The 20,626-nt window shown below is 34.2% G+C and overlaps 1 long non-coding RNA gene across 1 annotated transcript in view; it reads left to right on the top strand.

Moving 5' to 3' along the window:
• LOC123860274 (uncharacterized) overlaps positions 1-20,626 on the top strand; it is a 352,027-nt gene that overhangs the window by 257,264 nt on the left and 74,137 nt on the right. The window contains exons 7-10 of the long non-coding RNA XR_010413163.1: positions 4,938-5,113; positions 5,292-5,398; positions 6,708-6,858; positions 16,276-16,345. This is a non-coding gene — a long non-coding RNA (uncharacterized LOC123860274). The remainder of the gene's footprint in view (positions 1-4,937; positions 5,114-5,291; positions 5,399-6,707; positions 6,859-16,275; positions 16,346-20,626) is intronic.

A 20,626-nucleotide genomic window follows, 5' to 3' on the forward strand; every position in this document is an offset into this window, starting at 1 on the left:
TCTCGTGTAGTGTCTTGTTTTAATTTCAGAATGCACATTCAGTGATGGGGTGTTTTTAAGAATAAGGGGTAGCTGTGTAATTCTCTATAAAAAATGAAGCACAGGTACATGTAATATTACATGGGAGTGTGAGATACAACAAATGGAATCTCATTTAGACAAATCTAATACATTTTTAATTCTTTGAATTTTTTTAAGAAGATGAACACTTATGCTTTTTACAATAGAATTATTAGCCTTTTACATCGTTAATTTTCCATTTTAAATTTAGTGCAGCATAAACTCATAGAGGTGCTAGGAAAAATATTCAAAGTGTCTGCAGACAGTTAGTGTTCGTAAACCACGATGACAAAACCTCAAAAATAGATGCAGCCCTGTCAAAGTTAAATTGAATGACTCAGTGTCTGGACCACTCAGAAGGTTTTTTTTCCTTTCTTTTTTTTTTTTTTTTTTTCTAGTTAGGGAATTGGAGAGACTGTTCACTTTAGAACTTTGGAATCATGGATGGGGGAAGTTTGTTTTGCCTTGTTTTAGAGATGGGAGAGAATGCTATCACAGGAAAGTTGGATAAAAACCAAAACCTCTTAAAATTATATAGAGTAGAACTCAGGTCACTTATTTTTCATGACTTTTATTTTTGAGAGTTACTCATTAGGGTAGAGCTATACCTGAGTGATTATTTTACCCAACTCTCACATTTATAGACAGAGCCATGAGGCTCCCTTGTCTTTCTCCCTCTATAGAGGCTGAATAAGCCAGATAGTCACTTTCCCAGACTCTCTTGTATGTAACGGTGGCCATGTGGTCAACTTTTAGCCAACAATATATAAGGGATAATCTGCTGGATTGTTTCAGGGAAAAATTCCATTCAGTATTTAAAAGACAAAGCCAATAAATAAAAATCTTTTTTAGCCTCCCTGGCTTCATGTTTTTGAATGGGAGTGTGATGCCTGGAGCTTGGCAGCCATCTTGAGACTGTGAGATGGTAAGACTAAGGACGGAGACACAATAGAGTAGGAAGATGGAAAGAGCTTCGATCTTTGATACCTAGAGCCAGCCACTCTACCAAACTGGTATTTCTGTATCAATATCTCTTCCTCCTGTGTGAGACAATTAATTCTTTATGTCTTAAGCCACTTCAGTCGGTTTTTCTGTTACTCAGTTCTCCACACATTCCTAATTATTACACCCTGAGAAATTAATTAATCTGCTTAAGTTCATAAAAGAATATAGTAGCATAATCTTAATTGAAATTCAGGTCTTCTAATTTCTTATTTAATCTTTCCTCACTTCTTTTACCCTGTTCCATCACCAGGTTAGTCTTCACATGAACAAATGAGTTATTGTCTTGATTAAATCTGTTTTTAAGTTGTTGCTCCAATAAATTTTATTTTTCCTTTAGATTAGTATCTGTATTTACAATCCATTTAGCTAAAGGAACTTTCACAAATTTTATAATCCATCTTTGCACAGAAGAGCATGACAAAGTATGTTCAGGATTATGGAAGGATTCGTTTTTATATTAAAAGCCTTGATTTGAGAAGAAGAGGAAACTATTTTGAGTCACATTAATACTAAGAGAATTTGCAACATGCTTGCAAAGTTGATTGTATTTCAAAACCTCAAATTCTTGTCCTGGAGATTGTTTTAAGGAAGAAGTAGATAAAATTATATCAAAATGGGAAAAATACGAGCAAATATTTAGTGAAAAAAGAAGAATACAACATATAGGTAACAATATCTCAAAATATATGAAATTCTGGACCAAAATGATTTGAAATTTTAGCTCTGTTCCTGGATCTACCAATTATTTTTGTGTAATAAAAAACGTACCTGATTGGTTTTCTCTATCTTTAAAACAACCATTTTATGTCACCATAGAATTTTAGAGTTGAAATACTCAAAAATTCAAGGTATCCATTGCCTGGCTTTAAGAGAGGAGCTATCAAACCATTCCACTTAGGTGAGAATGGCTTTTCTTCTAAATGTTCTCTCTTTCTGTCCAGAATAGAGAATGATCATGTGCTATGAATACATATCAAATCATGTGTTAAGACTACTTCTAGCTTATTACATGAAGGATGCCAGATACGAAGGCTACTTTGCTCTTTTCTCCATCAGGTCTTTAGAAGATATCTTGTTTTCTACTAGTCTGTCAAATGACCTTTTACACTTCATTATTATATTGTGATTGAGTTTGATTTCCATGAATGATGCCTTCTACAGTACCTTCATGGTACAATGACTTAGTTTCTGAAGTGTCCATTGGAAAAAGAGACATGATTTCCATGGCAGTAGCAACAGAATAAGGATAATGAAGCTTTAGGAAGCAAAGAGATTCAGATGTTAAATCATGATACCTTCCTGAGTCCAGTAACCATGGTAGTAGTATAGGATAATTGAGGATTCTAACTGTATTGAATGTGTAGTGCAATGTATAAAATAGTTCATAGTGAACATTATGCATGATTATTTTGTATTGTGTTTTGAAGGGAAGGAATAATGTTTTAACATAATGTGGCCTGTTTTTCACTCAGATGATCCATTCACTGAATTAAGAGACATTTCTCCTTTGCACAGTGTAGGAAATGTGAAGGGGGAAAACTGGATTCAAAATGATTTCTCTGATAGTTACTTTGACAGGTCATCAGTAAATTCTTCTTTTATCCTTGCCTATGTTCCTTCTATTATGAAAAAAAAAAAGTATTTTTATGATCCTTCTTCCCACCTGGATATGGAGAATAGTTGATCAATGATCTTTGGTATTTGGCCATTGGGCCTGAGAGGTAGCCAGCATCAATAGAGTGCCAGGGACAGTGACAAAGCAGATAGTTTCTTTTGCTCAGAGATAGCTCTCTATCATCTGAAGAAAAATAAACCTCCCATTCTCACAGTGACAAAGAATGATCAAATGTGCATGGGTCCAAGCCTGTACTTCTTGTACAGCCTGGAATGACTCCATTTTCTCTAGCCAATGTCCTTCAGTATGAGAGCAGGAGTTAGGGTTCTTGATTTTTTGCCTATTGTTGGCAACTGTAAGAACTGCCTTGGAGTGTCCCCCACAGTTGCCCTGGGCAGAGAGACAAAGTCCTCCTATGACTTCTCACCAACCCAAGTTTGCTACCTACTCCTGAAGTCCTTTTAGGCCTGCCATGACTTTGCAGTTCTCTCTTTATTATTACTGTCTTCTTTTTATCAATATGTCTATAGAGTTAATACCCAGGAACTATCCTATAATCCTAGTAATTATTATCTCTAAAGTTAAGTAACTGAAATATTTTCTCTTGATAGCTCTCTAATCATACCACTTTAGATTTCAATTCCCATTCAGTCACATCTATAAAAATCATCATGGCAATAAAACTTAGAAGAAAATGCAGAAGTAAATCTCCATGATCCTGGGTTAGGCGATGATTTCTTAGATACAACAGGAAAAGCACAAGTAATAAAAGACTGTTAACTTCAACTTCATCAAAATTAAAAACTTTTGTGCTTCAAAGGACACCATCAGGAAGGTACAAAGATGTCTGTAGATTGGGAAAAAATATTTGCAAATCATATATTTGAAAATAAATCCAGGGCGCCTGGGTGGCTCTGTCGTTAAGTGTCTGCCTTTGGCTCAGGTCATGATCCCAGGGTCCTGGGATCAAGCCCCGCATCAGGCTCCCTGCTCAGCGGGAAGCCTGCTTCTCCCTCTCACACTCCCCCTGCTTGTGTTCCCTCTCTCGCTGTCTCTCTCTCTGTCAAATAAATAAATAAAATCTTTAAAAAAAAAAAAAGAAAGAAAATAATTCCAGACTATATAAAGAACTGTTACAACTCCATAACAAAATGGCAATCCAATTTTAAAATGGGCAAAGGATAAAAATAGACATTTCTTTAAAAAAGATACAAATTACCAACAAGCATATGAAATAATGCCCAACATCATTAGCCATTAGGGAAATTCAAAGCAAAACCACAATGAGATACTACTTCACATTTACTAGAATAGCTATAATAAAAAAGGCAGTAACAAGTGCTATTAAAGATGTGGAGAGGGCGCCTGGGTGGCTCAGTTGGTTAAGCAACTGCCTTCGGCTCAGGTCATGATCCTGGAGTCCCGGGATCGAGTCCCGCATCAGGCTCCCTGCTCGGCAGGGAGTCTGCTTCTCCCTCTGACCCTCCCCCATCTCATGCTCTCTCTCTCTCATTCTCCCTCTCAAATAAATAAATAAAATCTTTAAAAAAAAAAAAAGATGTGGAGAAATTGGAACCCTCATTGATTGCTGGTAGGAATGTAAAATAGTATAGCCAGTTTGGCAGCTCCTCAAAATATTAAAACATAAGGTTACCAGATGACCCAGCAATTCTACTCCTAGGTGTATACCCAAGAGAATTGAAAATGTATGTCTAAAGAAAAACTTGCACATGAATGTTTATAGTAGTATTATTCATAATAGCCAAAAATAAACTGCCTAAATGTTCATCAAGTGATGGATGGATTGACACAATATTACTTAGCTATACAATGGAATATTATTTGGCCATAAAAAAGAATGAACTACTGATATGTGCTACAACTTGCATGAACTTCAAAGATGTTATGCTGAGTGAAAGAAGTCAGTCACAAGAGACCACATGTTGTAAGTTTACACCCATATAAAAAACACAGAATAAGTAAATCTTTTAGAGACAGAAAGTAGATTAATGGTTGATTAGGGTTTGTGGGAATGGGGGGCTATGGGATGAGAAGTGACTGCTAATGGATGTGGGACTTCTTTTTGGGGTGATAAAAATGCTTTTAAATTAGATTATGGTCTTGGTTGCACAATTCTGTAAATATTCTAAATACCATTGAATTGTATACTTGAACACATTTTTTTAAAGATTTTATTTATTTATTTATTTATTTATTTATTTATTTATTTTAAAGATTTTATTTATTTATTTGACAGAGACACAGCGAGAGAGGGAACACAAGCAGGAGGAGTTGGAGAGGGAGAAGCAGGCTTCCTGCTGAGCAGGGAGCCTGATGCGGGGCTCGATCCCAGGACCCTGGGACCATGACCTGAGCCAAAGGCAGATGCTTAATGACTGAGCCACCCAGGCGCCCCTACTTGAACACATTTAAGTGGGTAAACTTTATGGCATAAATTATATCCCAATAAAGCTGTTAAAAATAATTATGATATATTAACATGAAAACAATGACACTGGGTAAAACTTTATGATTTATCATATTCATTATGGAACAACAATGAATAGATTTAAATAAAAACATTAAAAAAATGCATATTGAATTTTGGCAGTTATCCAGATTTAGGTGCTGACCACTAAGGCACTGGATGTATGAACAGAGGAGATTACCAGGAGGTTATGTAAAAAAAGAACCTGGTGCAGCATGCCAATCTTTATTGTAAGTGGATGCCAAAGCTATTTTTATTGATCAAGATTGGATGGGGAGATGAAAGGGGTACCAATCTAGCCATTGTGCTTTAAAGAAAAATCTGGTACATCTTGGTGATACAAGGATTAAAAAATCAGAGATTTGATAATAGGCCACAGCCTTGGGTACATACTTTATCAAGAAAAGTACTTTTCAAAGTTTGATCTGGGGTCAATTCCCATCAGCATTTTGAGGGGAGAGTACTTATTAAAAATGAAAATGTATCAGTGCCACACAATAGCTGTGAATCAATGTCTTTTGAGGATGAGGGTGATAAAAGATTGAAGGAATCTGTGATTTTAATAATGTCACTATTTGATTCTTACCCCGTACCCATTTTATTGAAGTATAATTGACAAATAAAAATTGTATATATTTCAGGATGATGACTTGGATTTGACACTTTGATATACACATACATTGTGAAATAATTGCCACAATCAAGCTAATTAACATACCCATCACCTCCTATAGTTATCTAGGTGATTCTTATGTAACTAAATTTGAGAACACTGAGAGTAGAAAACCCCTGTTGATTGGATTTATGATTTCTGTCCTACAAAGTCCCTAGAAAATAACAAAACTTAATTTAAAGCATTTCTATTATAATTTTAAATGAAAATAGTTTAATTTATCTAAAAGGTCTAAATTAAACAGTAGACAAATGGTTGTGGCCCAAGATTATCTCCCTTTATTTTTCAACAAATGCACAAATCTTTGTCTTTGTAATGAGGACCTTAAAAGTCACCTTCTTATAAATTACCATTATAAAAATAGGTTATATGGGATGGTTTGTATAGCTAAAAGAGTGTTTTGTACTTACTTTTGGTATATTATGGATTAAGTAGTTTTTTATGGATTAGTGTGGGAATTTACCATTTACAAGGAAGTTTCCATTAGAAAACGTTTTTCATGTTTATGATAATCTTATTAAATATGCACTGTTCATGAGTAAAAGATGATATTTTGGGAAAAGAGCTGTTAAGAGGTTGTCTCTGTCTTTAGTAAAATGACCCCAAATGGATTAGATAAACAAATAATAACAGCAGACTAGGAAATGACCATGAATTTGCATCTTTAAAAAGTTGCTTTAAGTATTTACAGTTAATTTTGATTATTGGCCTCAGGTCTTACAGAAACAGCTAATTGTACTAATAGATGGTACGTATTCATTATGTGCTGCCTCATCAAGGGAGATGATTGTTTAAAATTCCTGTTAATAGTTGAAATTCATTTTTTAAACTAATGATTTATTTATTTTCTTGTTTTATTTTGTCAGCTAGGATTTACAGCATTATGTAGAATAAAAGTTTGAAAAATGTCTAAAAAGAAGTGATTTTTTACTTCTCCACAATTAATATGTTTGCTTGAAAGAAAATCCATGGGAATCTGTAGATAAGGACATTTGGAAAATCCAAAAATATCCATAGGTAAGAGAACCTTTAGAATTTATCTTTTTCTTATTATTTTTTCTATTGAAGTATAATTAACATACAGTGTTATATTAATTTCGGGTGTATAATATAATTTAACAACACTATACCTTATTCAGTGCTCATGAGAAGTGTACTCTTAATCCTCTTTATTTCACCCATCCTCCACGACCTCCTTTCTAGCAACTACCAGTATGTTCTCTGTATTTAAAAGTCTGTTTTTTCATTTGTTTCTTTTTTACTCTTGTGTGTTTGTGTTGTTTCTTCAATTCCACATAGAATGAAATCATATGGTGTTTGTCTTTCTCTGATTCATTTCGCTTAGCATTATACCCTCTAGGTCCATCCATGTCATTACCAATGGGTACATTTCATTCTTTTTTATGGTTGAGTAATGTTACTGTGTGTGTGTGTGTGTGTATCTCACATATTCTTTATCCATTCATTTATGGATGGACACTTGTGTTACTTCCATATCTTGGCTATTGTAAATAATGCTGCAATAAACATAGGAGTGCATATATCTTTTCCAATTAGTGTTTTCATTTTCTTTGAGTAAATGTCCACTAGTGGAATTACTGGATCATATGGTATTTCTGTTTTTAATTTTTTGAGGAACCTCCATACTGTTTTCACAGTAGCTATACCAATTTGCATTCTTACTGACAGTGTACAAGGGCACTTTTTTTTTCCCACATCCTTGCCAACACTTGTTATTTCTCATCTTTTTGATTCTAGCCATTCTGACAGGTGTAAAATGATATTTTATTTTGGTTTTGATTTGTATTTCCCTGATGATAAGTGATATTGATCATCTTTTCCTGTGTCTATTGACCCTCTGTATGTCATCTTTGGAAAAATGTCTATTCAGGCTCTCTGCCCATTTTTTAAATAGAATTATTTGTGGGGTTTTTTTGATGTTGAGTTGTATGAGTTCTTTTATATTTTAGATATTAACCCCTTATCAAATATGTCATTTACAAATATCTTTTCCTATTCAATAGGTTGCCTTGTCATTTTGTTGATGATTTCTTTCACTATGCAGAAACTTTTTATGTTGGTGTAGTCCCAATAGTTTATTTTTGCTTTTGTTTCCCTTGCCTGAGGAGACATATCTAGAAAAATGTTACTACAGCTGATACCAAAGAAATTACTGCCTGTTTTCTTCTAGAAGTTTTATGGTTTCATGTCTCCCATTTAGGTCTTTAGTTCATTTTGAGTTTATTTTTGTGTATGATGTAAGAAAGTGGTCCAGTTTCATTCTTTTACATATAGCTGTCTAGTTTTCCCACCACCATTTATTGAAGAGATTGATCATCTTTTCCTCATTGTATCTTCTTGTCTCCTTTGTCATAGATTAATTGACCAAATAAGCATGGGTTTATTTTTGTGCTCTCTATTCTGTTCCAGTGATCTATGTGTCTATTTTTGTTTTAGTACCAAACTATTTTGATTACTATAGCTTTGTAGTATATCTTGAAATCTGGATTCTGATACCTCCAGCTTTGTTATTCTTTTTTAAGATTGCTTTTGGCTATTAAGGGTCTTTGTGGTTCCATACAAATTTTAGGATTATTTGTTCTAGTTCTGTGGAAAATGCTATTGGTATTTTGATGGAGATTGCATTAAATGTGCAGATTGCTATACGTGGTATGCACATTTTAATAATATTGGTTCTTCCAATCCTTGAGCATGGACCATCTTTCCATTTACTTGTGACACCTTCAATTTCTTTCATCACTGTTTTACAGGTTTGGGGGTATAGGTCTTTTACTTCCTTGGTTAAATTTATTCCTAGGTTGGTTTTTGTTTTTTTTTTTAGCAATTATAAATGGGTTTGTTTTCTTAATTTCTCTTTCTGCTACTTCATTATTAGTGTATAGAAATGCAACAGATTTCTACATATTAATTTTGTATCCTGTCACTTTACTGAATTCATTTACCAGTTTTTTTAGTATTTTTTTTTAGTATTTTTTTGGTGAAGTCTTTAGGGTTTTCTATATATAATATCATGTCATCTGCAAATAGTGAATACTAAGAATACTTCTTAGTGAATACTAAGAATACTTAGTGAATACTAAGAATACTTCTTCCTTACCAATTTAGATGCCTTTTATTTCTTTTTCTTGTCTGATTGCTGTGACTAGGGCTTCCACTACTATGTTGAATAAAAGTGGTAAGAGTGGACATCCTTATTTTCTTCCTGATTTTAGGGAAAAATTTGTTTTTCACCATTGAGTATGTTAGCTTTTGGTTTTCATATATTATCTTTACTATGTTGAGATATGTTCCCTCTAAACCTACTTTAGAGTCATCATGAATGGATGTTTTACTTGGTCAAATGCTTTTTCTGCATTTATTAAAATGATCATATGGTTTTTATTCTTTCTCTTATTGATGTCACATATCACATTGATCAATTTGCAAGATTGAGCATCCTTGCATCCCAGGAATAAATCCCACTTGATGGTGGTGAATGATTTTTTCATTTTATCCTTGGATTTGTTTGGCTACTATTTTGTTGAGGATTTTTGCATCTGTGTTCATCAGAGATATTGGCCTGTAGTTCTCTTTTTTGGTAATGTCTTTGTCTGGTTTTGATATCAGGGTAATGCTGGCATTGTAGAATGAATCCGGAAGTTTTCCTTCCTCTTCTATTTTTTGGAATAGTTTGAGAAGAATAGGTAATAACTCTAAATCTTTGGTAGATTTCATCTATGAAACCATCTGATCCTGGGCTCTAGTTTGTTGGGAGCTTTTTGACTACTGACTCAATTTCATTGCTGGTACTTTGTCTATTCAAATTTTCTATTTTTTCCTGATTCAGTTTTTGAAGGTTATATATTTCTAGGAATTTATCCATTTCTTCTAAGTTGTCCAACTTATTGCCATGTAATTTTATAAGAGATTATAATTCTCTTATAATGCTTTATATTTCTGTGGTGTTGATTGTTATTTCTCCTCTCCTCCAATTTCTGATTTTATTTATTTGAGTCTTCTCTTTTTCTTGATGAGTTTGGCTAAAGCTTTATCAATTTTGTTGATCTTTTCAGAGAATCAGCTCCTGATTTTATTGAACTGTTCTATTGTTTTTTGTTTTGTTTTGTTTTTGTTTTGCTGTCTATTTCACTTATTTCTTCTCTAATCTTTATTTTTCTTTCCTTCTATTGACCTTGAGATTTTTTGTTCTTTTTCTAGCTTCTTTAGGTGTAAGGTTATATTTCTTGAGGTAGGCCTATATTGCTATGAACTTCTGTCTTAGAACCACTTCTGCTGTATCCCAAAGATTTTGGACTATTGTGTTTTCATTTTCATTTGTCTCCATGTGTTTTTTATTTCCTTTTTGAATTCTTGGTTGATCCATTCATTGTTTAGTAGCATGTTATTTACCCTGCATGCATTTTTGTACTTTCCAAATTTTTCTCGTGATTGAATCCTAGTTTCATACTGTTGTGGTCAGAAAAGATGCATGGTATGATTTCAATCTTTTTAAATTTTTTGATACTTGTTTTGTAACCTAACACATGATCTGTTCTGGAGCATGTTCCATGTGCACCTGAAAAGAATGTGTAGTCTGATGTTTTTGTGATGAAATGTTCTGAATATATCTGTTAGGTCCGTCTGGTCTAATGTGTCATTCAAATCCACTGTTTCCTTGTTGATTTTCTGCCTGGATGATCTGTCCATTGCTGTAAGTGGGGTATTAAGGTTCACTTATTATTGTATTATCATCAGTTTCTTCCTTTATCTCTGTTAATAGGTGCTCTGTGTACTTAAGTGCTCCCATGTTAGGTGCAAGATTTTTATAATTGTTATATCCTCTTGTTGGATTATTCCTTTTATCATTATGTAGTGTCCTTTTTTGTCTCTTGTCACAGTCTTTGTTTTAAAGTCTGTTTTGTCTGACATAAGTATTGCTACCCTAGCTTTCTTTTTGCTTCTATTTGCATGGTATATATTTTTCCACCCCTTCACTCTCAATCTGCATGTGTATTTAGGTCTGAAGTAAGTCTCTTGTAGGCAGCATGTAGGTGGATCTGGCTTTCTTATCCATTCAGTCATCCTGTGTCTTTTGATTGGAGCATTTAGTCCATTTACATTTGAAGTAGTTATTGATAGGTATATACTTATTGCCATTTTGTTATTTGTTTTACAGTTGTTTTTGTAGTTCTTTTTCCCTTTCTTCCTCTCTTGCTCTCTTTCCTTGTGGTTTAATGGCTTTTTAAATAGCATTCAGCTAATTTTATGAATAGAAAATTAACAACAAAAATTCAACATTAAAAAACCTTGGTAGTGGGGTGCCTAGGTGGCTTAGTTAGGTAAGCATCCACCTTTGGCTCAGGTCATGATCTCAGGGTCCAGGGATTGAACCCTGCATTGGGCTCCCTGCTCGGCAGAGAGTGTTTCTCCCTCTCCTTTTGCCCCTCTCCCCGCTCGTACTCTCTGTCTCTCTGTCAAATAAATAAATAAAACCTTAAAAAAAAACATAACTCAGTAGAGTTTGTATATAATAGCACAACCTTGTATAAATGCAATATAGAAAATGGTATAACTCAAAAAAGCAACAAGCTAAGAAAAGGAGAGTGCAGCATAGGGTACAGAGAGAGAAAGAGAAAGTATAAGATACCTAGGACAAAAATGTCACAAAAATTTTTCCTTTCTTCATACAGGAAATTATGAAACTTTTTTTAAAGTCATAAAAGACATGATATAAGCCCTTGGAGAGACATACCATATTCATGGATGGAAAGACTCCTAAAAATATTAAATCTCTCCAATTTATCTAAAAATTCAATGCTGTTCCAATCAAAATTCCTAGGGGGCTTTTAAAATAATTTTATAAAAGTGTACAGCAATTCTACTTCAAAGTACAGTCACATATTTTAGAGAAATACTTCTTTGTATGTACATGGGTATTCATTGCTTAGAATAGTAAAAAATGAAAAACAACCTATTGTTCACTGGTCATTGAATAGATAAATTAACTGTAGGTTATTATTATTGGTCAGTTAAAATGAAGCACTTGCATCAATCTGCATGTGTCAATATGAATAGATTTGAAAAACAAAATATTCAATGCAAAAAGCAAATTACCAAAAGATATGTATATATGATATAAAATATGTGGGACTTAAAAACCAAAATAGCACTATATATTAACTCATGCATACATTTGTAGTAAAATTATGCAGTCTTGCATATAATTGATTCCTCAAAACTTCAGCGCACCTCTGGGGAAAGAGGAGTGGGAAGGCATGTGAGTGGAATTAGAACTTCAGCTGTATCTGGAATACTTTATTAAAAGAATAAAGAATAAATAAATATGAAGCAAAGATGGACTAATATTAACATCTGTTAGATATGGGTAGCAAATAATTAGTTTCTGTTATACTTGAAATACTTCAAAAAACACAATCAATAAACAAAAATTGATTTGTAGAATTTTCAGTGCTGATCAACTTTTAAATGAACTGACATAATGCCCTATATTTAATTTAGATCCTCTCATCAATATTTGCCATACCTAAAAGCTGGACAGATGGCAAATATAATATTCCTTCTATTTGACAGATGGATGACCTGGAAGGTTTAATTACTTTCTCCTAGTTACATAATAAGTAGCTCTGGAAATGAAATATTTTGGTCAATAACTTTGGGGTTTAGCCATCACAGGGAATGTGAGACCACAATGCTTAGCCTTTAGAGTTTCTACTATGAGACAAAATAACATATTCACATATATGTTCTATTATATATCTAAAACAGAAGCCCTATACCTTCAGGTATAATCAGACACTTTAGAACAAGAAAATATATTCTTAAAATTCTAGTTTTTCTCATGACTGCTGTTATAAATAAGCCTTTCCATTCTGACATATTTCAAATAAATGATTATTTATCATTTTTTTAAAGATTTTAATTTATTTATTTTGAAAGAGAGAGAGCATGTGAGCAGGACAAGGGACAGAGGCAGAGGGAGAGAGAAAATCTCAAGCAGACTCCACACTGACCATGGAGCCCAATGCAGGGCTCAATGTCACGGCCCTGAGATCATGACCTAAGCTGAAACCAAGAGTCGGACGCTGAATGTACTGAACACTCAGATGCCCCTATTTATTATTTTCTAAAGTGAGAGCTTTTGACGTCAAAGAAAAGCCAAGAGTAAATCAGGTCTCTTAGCAGAACATTTGGTTTTCCTACTCCAGAAATGGGTATTTAGGACAAAGAGCATCTGGATTGTATTCAGGAGACATAAATTTTCTTCTCAAGTCTTCCATTGGCTGACTGTGGCCTATATCAATTTTTCAAATCTTCCAGGATCTGTAATAGATTATGGAAGAAAGATATATCAGGTTGAAAGAACAGCATTAATCTTAAAATATATTGCTTGTTTGGAACATGGCAAAGAGCCTGCTGGTGCTGGAAGGACATGTTTATGGAATGCAATAGTAGGAAATGGGACTGGGGAGGCTTTGGATTTTACTCAGCAACAATTGAAGATTTTTGAGGAATGGTGCAATGTTATCTTCATTATGCTTTGCTTGGGAATATTGTCATTCAGTAATGGCAAACAGCATATGAAGAAACCATACAATATCAGGTCAACCAAATAGAGACTTATTTGGCTTACAAAATGAGAAAAATCAGGAGGTGAAGAGACCAAAATGGTGCAGGATCTCCAGACGGTCATCAAAAACTCAGATTCCTTCTAGCTTCCTGTTTCACCAGCCTTAGCTTGAGACTTTTGTCCTCATTCTCTCAGAATGACTGTTCCCCCTCTAGGCAGAAAGAAAAAGGAAACTAAAAAGATAAAATGTTTATTCTAACTAAACAGTAATATAATGGCTTTGATGGAAGTTCCATCTAATAGACTTAGGCTTATATTTCATTGGCCAGAAGTGGATCACAAGAAGTCTGGGGCTGTATATGTTTTGTGTTTGTGTGTGTATTTTCTAAGTATAATTTATTTACAATAAACTACATGTATATAAATTGTACAATTCATTATGAAATCATTACCATAATTAAGATACCAAGTATATCTAGGAGGTGAATATTTTAAAATGGAAAATTTGTCACCTGAGTAACTCAAGATTCTTTTATCAAGAGGAAAATGGAAAAATAGGTATCAAGAAGCAACCAGCAGTATCTGCTGGAATTTCTAGATTCAAAAGTTCTCCCAAGGGTAACCTTCAACTAGTCCTCCTAGTTCAGCTTGGTGGACCCCAGGAGAGCTTATAGGGAGAACCCAAGGCAGGAGCTTGCCTTGGGATATTTTCTGACCTAAGTCTGCCTTGGCTGATAATATGACTTAGAGGTGAATGTGATTTTTAGAGTCAGACCAAGGTTAAAATCCCAGCTCCCTTTACTAACTCATCGTGTGGCTTTGAGTGATTTAGTTCAGTGAATATTTTTTGAGCACCAGCTATGTACCAGGTATTCTGCCATTCCTTGGGCATATGGCAGTAAAGGGCAAACACAGTCCATGCCTTCACAGAGCTTACTTTCTGGTGGCAACTGAGCCTTTTCTATAAACAGGAGTTGTGGTAAGGATAAATTTAGTTCCTATGACATGTAAATGCTAGTTAAATGGTAATTGTTCAGAAGCTGTCCTAGATTTGGATTCATTCTGCTGAAACTTGTACTTACATTTGGGAGCTTAGATCTCTCCATTAGAAGTTCTGCTTGATTTTTGATTAATCCCAGGAGTTCTGGGCTTTTTTTGGAGCTAATTAAGGCCAACTAAACTGTGACCCTAAACCTCATTGGGTTAAGAGCACATGACCTAGTTTCTTCCGTCTGGGGAAAGATAGTTCTCAACTATCGTCTTGGAATGTCAGAAATCCCCTGCCTCTGAAAATCCTTCTATTTTGAAGCTATTCAAGTACTAGAACTTATTTTTCCCACCCCTCCCTGCTCACCCCTCTGTGGGTAACTCTGGCTTCCTTTTCCAGCTGGGAATAATCCTAGTACTCCAAAGACATTAGAGCACCTGGGGAAGCTAGGATTTATCCTAGATTATGCGGACCTTGATTCTAGACACAAGATCCCTGATTTCTCCCAATGGAATGAAGAAATGCTAGGAAGATCAACAGTTCTCCTTCTCCTTGCAATTTGTTTTGCCTTTTGGTATCATCAAAAATAATGGAATATTATAATAATTACTTCTTATTGAGTAACTACTATGAGCTGGGCACTTTATATATATTATCTCATTTAATAACCTTGTAATTATTCATATTTTACAGAAAGGGAACTAAGTCTGCAGAGATGACAAGCACTCTGCCCAAGGTCATTTAACCCATGGTGGATGGAATTGGGGTTCACACCTAGCTCTGTCCGACTTTAAGCCTCATTTTTTTAGCTGCTATGTTACACTGTGGAATTACCTATTCTTGGGAAATACTTATCACAGCCATGGACACAGTTTGGTAGAAATCCCAAATACCTTAATGGTCAATTCTATTTCCCTTTTAAAACTCACAATTCAGCCATGTGTCTAAGGAAATGTGGCTGTCTTTGCCAAGCTCCTGGATTCTTCACCTTGAGCCTGGCAGTTTACTCCCTGGCCTGGCCCTGTGTGCTGTTGCCAGTTCTGAGAGCTTGCTGTGCACTCTGCCCTGTCAGAAACTATAGTTGGCCTCCCTACATACGCTTGCCTCTAAAGAAGAGTCCTTCCGTTTTTTCATCCCAGAGTTAGTTGTATCTGAAATGTGCTTGGGTGGGCACTTCCAGTGTGTGCTCTGAATTTTTAAGTGAGTTGGGGGGTAAGAAATGGAAGAAAGTCAAAACAAAACATTTCATGAATGTCCAAAAAGCATGTGAAAGACATTTCTACTGAACTTTCTGATATTCCACCTCTGGCCCCGTGATGGTTTCTCCCAAATACTGCATGTTTTAGACATAATTAAACTTAATTTTTTTGTTAATCTAAAATTCAGATTTATCTGATGGCCTGTATCTTATCTGGCTACCCTAAGTTGGACAATGTATTTATTACGATCATGACTGACAGGACCTGGGTTCTTATTCTTTGACTATTTTAAATTCCTCTCCTTGTGTGATGATGCAAATAAGTCCAAATACTGTATTTAAAGAACCAACTCAAATGTTGTCTTTCCTGTTCCCTATTCTTCCTATCAGAAGTAATATCTTCTTCCTCTGAATTTTATGGCCTATCTCTTTTTTTGTTTGTGTGTTTGAATTCTAGTTGTGTAAGCATTTCTCAAAGAGAGACTGAGACCCAGTGCTTCTGGTAAGTGAAGTTATCACCCTAGAAATTTGTCTGTCTTAGAAAGATTAAAATTTGTTGATAATCAACAAGAAACTAAAACTGCTTGAGGTCTGTCCACAGTGGGAGTTCATTTATCTGCATCATGTGCTGAGGTGGCCCTTAAGAGGTTCATTTTGCAGGGAGAGAGAAGTACAGCTCTGAGAGGAGAGTTTCTGGAATGGTGAATCACCTCAGAATCTTCCTATTGGGGTTAGTATTTTTGGTTTGTCTCTGCTAGAATTTTACATATAGGAACCTTTTTTCAAATGTGAGTTTGAGCTTTTTGTGGGGGAGAGATATGTTCTAATTTTGTGCAATATAAGATATATTAGCTTTTAAAATGGTGTCTGAAGTTTTACATTCTTTTCTAGCCTGTGAAAGCAATTACTAATAGTTTAAAAATCTCCAATTCCTTGGTAATTTTCTATAATTTGTGTATAAAAACTAAAGGGGCCTAGAGCCATATTCTAAAAATAAGGTTTGACGACATTTTAAATTCTTCTCATGATCATTGATGTACATGGGTTGTCTATATCTTCTTGATTCAATTTTAGAAATTTTAATTTTTCCGTAAACATTTTTATTCACACTTTAAGTTTATTTCTATAAAAGTATATATAATATTTCTTTTCTTTTCTTTTCTTTTCTTTTTTGAGAGAGAGAAAGAGTGAGAGTGGTGGCGGAACAGTAGGAGAGGGAGAGGAAGACAATCTCTGGCAGACTCTGTGCTGAGCATGGAGCCCAACACAGGGCTCTGTCTCATGACCCTGAGATCATGACCTGAGCCAAAATCAAGAGTCAGACACTTAACCACATGAGGCATGCAGGCACCCCTGTAATATTTCTAACAATTGAAAAAAATCCCCTCTATATCTGTTGATTTGTCTCCTTACACATTCTTTTTTTTAAAAAAAGAAAATCATAGCTTTTAATGTGTGTTGTTTTTTTTTTTAATTAAAAAAGAACATATGTAGGGGCACCTGGGTGGCTCAGTCATTAAGTGTCTGCCTTTGGCTCGGGTCATGATCCCAGGGTCCTGAGATCGAGCCCCTCATCGGGCTCCCCGCTCAGCAGGAAGCCTGCTTCTCCCTCTCCCACTCCCCCTGCTTGTGTTCCCTCTCTCCCTATGTCTCTCTGTCAAATAAACAAATAAAATCTTAAAAAAAAAAAGAACATACGTAAATAGCTGAAAACAATTTGTGCTGGAATTCAAAACTTTAGTTTACTTCCTAATAGAGACAAGTAGCTTTATGTTAAATATAACAATATAATTTGCAAGGCAACACAAAAGTAACATTCATATTTATGTTACTTAATATAATGAGAACATGCAGATAAACTTACATTTTATCATTATATACCTTCAGAATACAACTTAAAGTCATCTTTTCTTATCTTGTCAGTGAAGTGCTAAAAATTATATTAATTTTTTTTGAAAAAAATTTTATTTAAATTCAATTAATTAATATATAATGTATTATTAGTTTCAGAGGTAAAGGTCAGTGATTCATCAGTCTTATATTATATTCAGTGTTCACTATATCACGTGTCCTCCTTAATGTCCATCACCCAGGTACGCCATCCTTACGCATTCTTAATTTTTCCTAAAGCTTGTTTTTATCCAAAGAACTTGCTCACAGACTTATTTTTAATTCTGTTCCTTTTTCATTTTCCAATTTATTAAAATATATTTTTACCTTTAATTATTTCTTTTTTGTTCTTTAGTTTTATTTCACCTTCTAATTTGTTGAAATTATATGTTTATTTCTTTCATTTTCACTATTTCTTGATAATGTAAAATTATGTGAGTATTACCAAAAGCAGTTTAAGCCATCTGTCATAATTTTAAAAATTTAAACACAATATTATTTTTTCAAATGATCTTCAGAAAAGTAAAAACAAGAGAATGAAAGCCATCTATAATCCAACTAGCAGGTTTAACAAATTTTATTTTTTAATTTCTCTTTTAAAGATTTTATTTATTTGTTTGTCAGAGAGAGAGAGAGAAAAAAAACACAAGCTGGGGAGGGGCAGAGGGAGAGGGAGAAGCAGGATCACTGCTGAGCAAGGAGCCAGGATCCTGGGATCTTGACCTGAGCCAAAGGCAGATGATTAACCAACTGAGCCACCCAGGCATCCCAGGTTTAACAAATTTTAACCTTTTGAGGCATATCCTTTTAGATTGTTCTTTTTTCTCTGCTCTCTTTCTTTCTGAACATATGTATTTTTAAAAATGGTATCATGCTATATATGCAGTTTTATATTTCTTTGCTTTTCAGGTAATATTTTAACATCATAAAATTCAAATCTATATCATCATTTGTAATAGCTGCATAACTTCCCACAATTTGGCTATACCATAATTTGTTTAAGCTATCCGCTATTGATAAATATTAAAGTTGTTTCCTATTTTCAACATTTATATTTTTATAATAAAGGCTGAGAAATTAATAAAGCTAGGAACAGGGTGCCTGGGTGGCTCAGATGGTTAAGCGTCTGCCTTGGGCTCAGGTCATGATCCTGGAGTCCCGGGATCGAGTCCCGCATCGGGCTCCCTGCTCGGCGGGGAGTCTGCTTCTCCTCCCTCTGACCCTCCTCTCTCTCTTGCTGTCTCTCGTTCTCTCTCTCTCAAATAAATAAATAAAATCTTTAAAAATAAAAAAATAAAAATAAATAAAGCTAGGAACCTATAAAAAGTTTGCATTGGGAATGACTGTACATACCTTTCTTTTTTTTTTCGGATTCATTATTTGTAATTCAAATCCTCTTATTACACTTGACATTTAATGTGAAGCAGGAAATCCACTGTCTTTCAATGAGTGTTTCAATGAGTTACAAATGAGTGTTTATAACATAGTAGATACTCATTAAAAAGTTAAAGAGTTAAAAACTCTCCCCTCTCCTACAAAAGGTAAGTCATCATTGATTTTAATAATTTTTTAAATTTTATTTTATTATGTTATGTTAATCACCATACATTACATCATTAATTTTTGATGTAGTGATCCATGATTCATTATTTGTGTATAACACCCAGTGCTCCATTCAGTACGTGCCCTCCTTAATACCCATCACTGGACTAACCCATCCCCTACCCCCCTCCCCTCTAGAACCTTCAGTTTGTTTCTCAGAGTCCATAGTTTCTCATGGTGTACATACCTTTTCGAGCAGCCACATTATTTCTTTAGTGTAGGTTTCCGGATATAGAATTATTTGAGAGGGGTCACTGGATATGAGTTTACAATGTTTTAATAAATTTTGCCAAACTCCCTTCCAGATTGGTTGTGTCATTTACTCTTCCACTAACAAAAATGAATGAGAATGTTTGCTTTGGGACCAATAGCTATAATCATTGCCAATCCAATAGAATAATTTATTTTTTAAACAACCTATTATTGCTTTAATTTCCATTTTTTTAATTACTGGTGAGGTTGAATTTCTGATAAACTTATTGACCAATTAGCTATGTAAATATGATTTATAATGTGAACATATGTAATGTGTTTAAGCCATGTAAATAGACCTGGCACAGAACAGGTGCTGTATAAGTTGCTATCTTATTATTACTTTTAACTTTGTTTTATAAATTGCCTGTCATTATCTTTTACTTATTTTCTATTGATATTTATTTTTAAGTTGTCTTTTAATAGGAATTTTGAGTTCCTTTGGACCCTGGAGTTAATGAGGAGAGTGGCATTTGAGTTTTTCCCCCCTGTATGGAAATCTATTTATTAAATAAATAATATTAATTAGAAATTTATTAAATTTCTATCTTAACTTTTCTAGCTTTGCTTTTCGCTGCCTGGATACATGTTCATTCATTCTATCCCTTGAAATGTTAAGATTTCAAGAGGTGTTAGCCTTCTTTCATTAATCTGCCATATTAGAGAATCTTTTTTGTTTTAACATGTTTCAGTTTCTTATATTATTCCTTCTGTCTCATTTTTTCCTGATATTGTCTGAAATACTAGTAAGATTGGATTTTGTTTTTTATCATTCATTTATAACATTATTTCTCTCATCTTTTAGATCTGCCCTTTTTTTCCTGCATTCTGCAAGAACATTTTAATTTTATTCTTCACATCACTGATTTTATTTTCTGCAGTGTTGATTCAATCCTTATTGCTTTCTCTATATTAGAGTTATGATACTGCATCTTTTGGGCTCCTTCACTCCTCATTTTCTTTTTGCTGCCTTTTACCCAAGTAAGCCTCTCTGTAATTTGTAATCTAACCTCATTTTGCCTTTTACAGTTCATGTTTTCTTAATTTTATTGGGGACACGAAGCACATGCTTTCTAGTATTTTCTTCTATTTCCTATATAGTAGGTTACTTTTAAATTTTGCTTTTTTTCATCTTGAATGTTGTCTTCCATTTATTATGCCATAGAATACTTTTATAATCCCATTTCAGTAATTTTTCTCCCTGCTTCTCATTTTTGTGTGAGCAATGGACTACCATGTTTGGTGTTTGCTCACGAACTGGTAGGTT

This window comes from Mirounga angustirostris, unplaced genomic scaffold, assembly GCF_029215605.1.
Source record: "Mirounga angustirostris isolate CCGP_5_RB_7025 unplaced genomic scaffold, mMirAng1.0.hap1 SCAF_7, whole genome shotgun sequence".
Taxonomy (NCBI): Eukaryota; Metazoa; Chordata; class Mammalia; order Carnivora; family Phocidae; genus Mirounga; species Mirounga angustirostris.